The following is a 5,194-nucleotide window of genomic DNA, read 5'->3' as shown; positions in this document are numbered from 1 at the left end:
TCTGTGTTACAGGATGGCGACTATGGCCACCGCTGCTGCCGAAGCTGCTGGCAAATGCTCAGATCTGTCTCCTTGCCTGGATTTTCCCTCTCTGGCCTAACTCTGTGTACTGTGATGGCACACTTGGTGTGATTCTCTGGCTTAGGACTGTTCACTGGAACTCTAAAATTGCTTTCTATGCGAGAGCTTGTTTAGCCTTCAGCTTCTCCTCCACCATCTTCCCGGAAGCCCCTATGAGCATGGTTTAAATTTTATTTCTTTGGGATAAAATGACAATGTTATCTAATTTCAAGTTTTATAAAGGTTATGCTATGTAAGGGCCTTTCTAAGGTGAAGATTTAATACACTGATGTCAAACTAACTTTTAATTCTATGAATTACATGTATTGTTACACTTGTATTTTTGTAATCAACTTTTTAACAACTGTTTTTCATTTCTTGCATTTGAAGAATGAAAAATATGGAATACTTCACAAATTTTCATACCATCCTTGTGCAAGTACCATTTTAATCTCTGTATTGTTGTAATTTGGGTAGACCTGCTGCTGAAGCATGTAGTATCCTCTAAATTTAAGTAGTTATTGATGCAATCTTTATACAGGCACATATTCATGGTTGCCTATTTGTAACAAGGAACCCTTATTGTTCCTAAAAATGCTATTGATCTTATTTCTCTAAATTTCTGTCTATAGTGGAAAAAAATTATATTGTTTGGTCGATTACTCACATTTGCAATTTTTTGTCAATAACTATTTTGTCTTTTTCATTTTAAATTTGATCATATTTTGAAGCTTTTACAGCTAAGTCCAAAGGTGATGGCTTTTCAAGTACTTATTTATCAACTGAGTTATCTTTGTGGAGCTAATGGATTCAAAGTAAGCCTTGGTTAAGATCCACTTCTAAACTTCTGCAGCTTAAAATTTCCTAAATGAGGTCTCTGTGGCACAAATGTCTTCCTGACCCTTACCCTTCTTCCATGTAGGAACAGACCAACCAGAATATCTTACACTGACAGCATAGATTGTCTTACTGGAACAAAACTAATCTTAGTTACAAGGGATAATAGAGAGATGAACACTTCAGACCGAACTGTTCAGAATAGAAGGTATTTTATCAAAATATAATTGTTTGGGCTGGGAAGTTGGCTCAGTGGTAGAGTGCATGCCTTGCATGCCTGAAGTCCTGGGTTTGATTCCTCAGCACCACATAAGGAAAAAGAAAAAAGCCGGAAGTGGTGCTGTGGCTCAAGTGGTAGAGCACTAGCCTTGAGCTGAAGAGCTGAGGGACAGGGCCCAGGCCCAGAGTTCAGGCCCCATGACTGGACCCAAACAACAATATATATATTATATATATATATATATATATATATATATATATATATATAATATTTATTTTACCTATTATTTCAAAAGTAGCTAAAGCCAAGAAGGTGAAAATGTTGTTCATATGCATGTTTACTTAATATCCTGGCCTGTCTACCATACAACCAGGCAGAAACTTACACTACTGACTTTCCATCACCAAATATTTTCATAGCTCCTGGAGAAGTCTATATATTTCTCCTCGATATTAGGCCTTAAATTGGTAATGTTTAAATCAAAGTGTTTCCTCTTGCCTCCAGGCTTTACATTTACAAATGGTAAAGCTTTAGGTCTAACTCTACCAAAAACTGAGGTAGAAATAATGGAATAATACTTTAAAACAGATTTGCCTTTGATACCCTAACCACAACAGAACAATGCATAACAATTTCTTATATTATATATACTTATATATTTTATATTTATATGTGCTGATCTTAAATTTCACACAGTAAATCTTACTAGAATTAATTTATAATTTGACAAATAAATTGAAATTTATTCCCATAAATAGATTGGAACATAAATAATTAGGTTTAGAATAGATATTCGAATATAAAAAGTATCAATGCAATGTCTTTGGTATAAACTTGTGATACCTTCTAAGTGTTCTTGGTCTTCTGAATTCACATAGTAAAAAAAAAAAAAAAACAGTATTGTTTTCCTCTAATCTAGAAGAGATTTTACACTGCTGCTGTGTTTATTGTATTAACTCGCTGGTCCCAAAGTGTTTTTCTCCATATTATGCCTAAAAGCTATTATTCTTCTACAGTACCCACGGGTCCGAGGATACCATGTCCCAGGTTATCTGCATCATCAGATAACAATGGCAAGTCTTCTAACCTTGGCCCATCCAAAATGCTAACAGAAAGTAATTGAAGACCCATCTCAATTTTTCATTTCCTAGAATATTTCAGGGCCCAATTCCTTGCAGTAATTAGCAGCAAGCAATTGTGAAATTTAAGGCAACTTCAAATGAAAGAGGAGATCACAAAATATGAGTGAAAGTACTGTAGTTCAAACTTTCAATTTACAGATGACAAGCCCATATTAGTAAACAAAATCACAAATGTCACAAGATTATTTTTAATACCTCTCTGCTAATGATAAATGAAAGATTTCAGTCCAGCATAAGTAGGCCAAAAAATTTCCTGGAATGATAGTTCCATAATTGTTCTACCAAGGCTAGGAAAACTTGACTTAGATGTCAAATATAATTTAAAAAAACTAATTGAGAAGACCCTAGTGCTTCAAAACACTGGTACTTCAGTAAAACTTGGTTCTGTAGTATAAAAATGTTGTCATTCTCAAACCAATGATAACCTACATTTAATCTCCTTCAAGTATATTCCTTTTCAAATAAACTTTCTAGAATCATATTCACCAAAATAACACTTGACAAGTAGATGATAGTGACATTAAAAGTTTTTCAAGTGTAGGAATCAAGTTACAATAGAGTTGATTTATTTACCCAGCACTAATGCAAAATAAGTTCAATCATTAATTAAAGTGTAGAAATAGTATCTCCCACCATTTGCGTTGTTCAGCAGGTACCTTCCAGAAATGTGTTAAATAGATCAGCCTCCCATAATTCAAACCCAAATATTAGCTAATAAAGTAAATTTCATCACATAAGAAGGTACATTTTAAAAAGTCACTAATAGTTGCCTTATCATGTGTTGCCTTATCATATATTTTCCCTATCTGTCTAACATAGTAATAAATATGACTTTAAGTCTTGAATATGGGTACTGATCAGAGATGTGACAAACCTATAATCTATCTTCTATTTCTATCATATTACTCGATAGTAGTAAATTTTAGTTTTCTTCTTTTTCCAAAACTTATAGGTAGTATAAAATATCCTATGTAAAATAAAATAATCACACACCATTGCACAAAGCCATTTATAAAAACTGGTAGTTAGCTATAAATTCTAAGCGATTTTTAAACTTTCTTGTTGACTATAGATTAATCTTCCAAAAAGATGAGAATAAAATCATGTTTAGATGCTTCACGTCTCCAGTCTTGCAAATTGTAATTACAGATGAATGAATTATGGAAGTATATGCTGACATCAGTTTAAGTATATGTAGGATTGAAACTCCATGAAATGTATATAAACCTTTCAAAGTATTAACAGACAGTTTAATAGAATGAATATCAGGAAGTTGAAACCAGAAAGGAATAATAGTAAAGACATAGAATGAATGAAAAATGGAACAAGGGGCAAGTACAGCTAGAATACTCAATGTACACATGTAATAAAGGAAGTGGTAAATCTGAAATAAATCATGGAGAAAGGGTTGGTTGACAATGATAGGAGTGACTCTGATCCAAGAGCATTGGACAATTAGATGGACATATTTAATTGTAACACACTTGCACAACCTTTTGAAATTCAGTTAAAAACACAACTACAAACAAAAACACACAAAAATTACAAACAAACAGCAATCTCTAGAAAGTATGTATATGACCTCACAAAATTTTAAACAGTTAATGGAGGGCAGTCTTGGGAAAAGTAAACAAAGCTGTTCAAAGAGGGCAGTTTAGGGTAGGGGAGAATTTTGAAGAGATTTAAATAGATTGTCTAAGGTTATAAATCACCTACATCTACTGCTAATATTTTCTTCTGTGTTTTTTTTTTTTTTGGTCCGGTCGTGGGGCCTGAACTCTGGGCCTGGGCATTGTCCCTTAGCTCTTCTGGTCAAGGCTAGCGCTCTACCACTTGAGCCACAGCTCTACTTCCGGCTTTTTTTTTTTTTGCTTATGTGATGCTCAGGAATTGAACCCAGGGCCTCAGGCATGCAAGGCAAGCATTCTACCACTGAGCCACTTTCCCAGCCCCCATTCTGTGAGTATTCTTTGTCTGAACTGGTTACTCTAGTCCTGAGCTATGACTTCATAGCTTATGAAGATAGAATGGAAGAATCAAGATCAAGAAACCATTACACCACCGGAGAGAAAACAGTCCTCTATGGTTTCTCTCATCTCTCTTCATTACTCTTTTCTCTTACTTTTAATAAAGTCAAGTGATTTTGAATTATATTTCCTTCTTTTTCAGAGAATTACTGCTTGGTTATTAAATGTCCATTCACAAATTTTGATGTCTTTTTTAAAAAGAATTTTGAATTTAAATTCCACTACAACTTTGTTTTACACAGTGAGAGTATATTCCCTGGGTAAGGACAATTCTCAAGGGAACCTACAGGATTTACAGCAAGGTTTGTGAGGTTTGTTTGTTTAGTGTGAAAATGAGCCATATTCACCCACATTGCTCCCTCTCAGCTAAGTCTCCATGGATTTCTTTGCATGAAAGCCTATTTTCCCAGACAATGTTAAATTTTCTTAATAGGCTAAGTTGTTAAAAAGTTTGAACAATTAAAATTTACCTGTCATAATTTTTTAAATCTTTTGAAATTCCTTTATCAAAATCGTGAATTCACCAATCTTAATCCCACCTTTACCATCAAAAACAGTCGACATGTTGTTTTCATGATATAGTGTCCATGAAACTATTATTTTCCAGGGGCTTTGTTATGCATATATTTGACCATATGAGCTGATGCTGAGCAAAATGAACTCCAAGATACGGAAACAGATATTTATTTGCGGTTGCTTTTTTTGATGTACTATGTGATCTCTATTTTCTTTGAGATGTTCCCCTATGGTTTATCCCCTGCTGTGTTTGATTTTGGTACCCTGTGTATTGTGTATACATTTACCTTAATTAGGGAAGGGAACAGGAACAAAAAAAAATGGCGAGACAAAGGACAAACAGCAAACCAATGCAATAGCATTTCTCACAAGACAATAAGTTGGAACTGTAC

At 34.1% G+C, this 5,194-nt stretch overlaps 1 pseudogene; it reads right to left on the bottom strand.

Moving 5' to 3' along the window:
• Positions 1-454: 454 nt before the first annotated feature.
• Positions 455-554, bottom strand: LOC122120717 (annotated as a pseudogene).
• Between the last annotated feature and the right edge of the window lie 4,640 nt (positions 555-5,194).

This window comes from Dipodomys spectabilis, unplaced genomic scaffold (assembly GCF_019054845.1).
Source record: "Dipodomys spectabilis isolate Male_0828 unplaced genomic scaffold, ASM1905484v1 ptg000177l, whole genome shotgun sequence".
In the NCBI taxonomy this organism is placed as follows: domain Eukaryota; kingdom Metazoa; phylum Chordata; class Mammalia; order Rodentia; family Heteromyidae; genus Dipodomys; species Dipodomys spectabilis.
The sequence above is the reverse complement of the archived record's forward strand: the minus strand, read 5'-3'. Positions and strand labels throughout refer to the sequence as shown.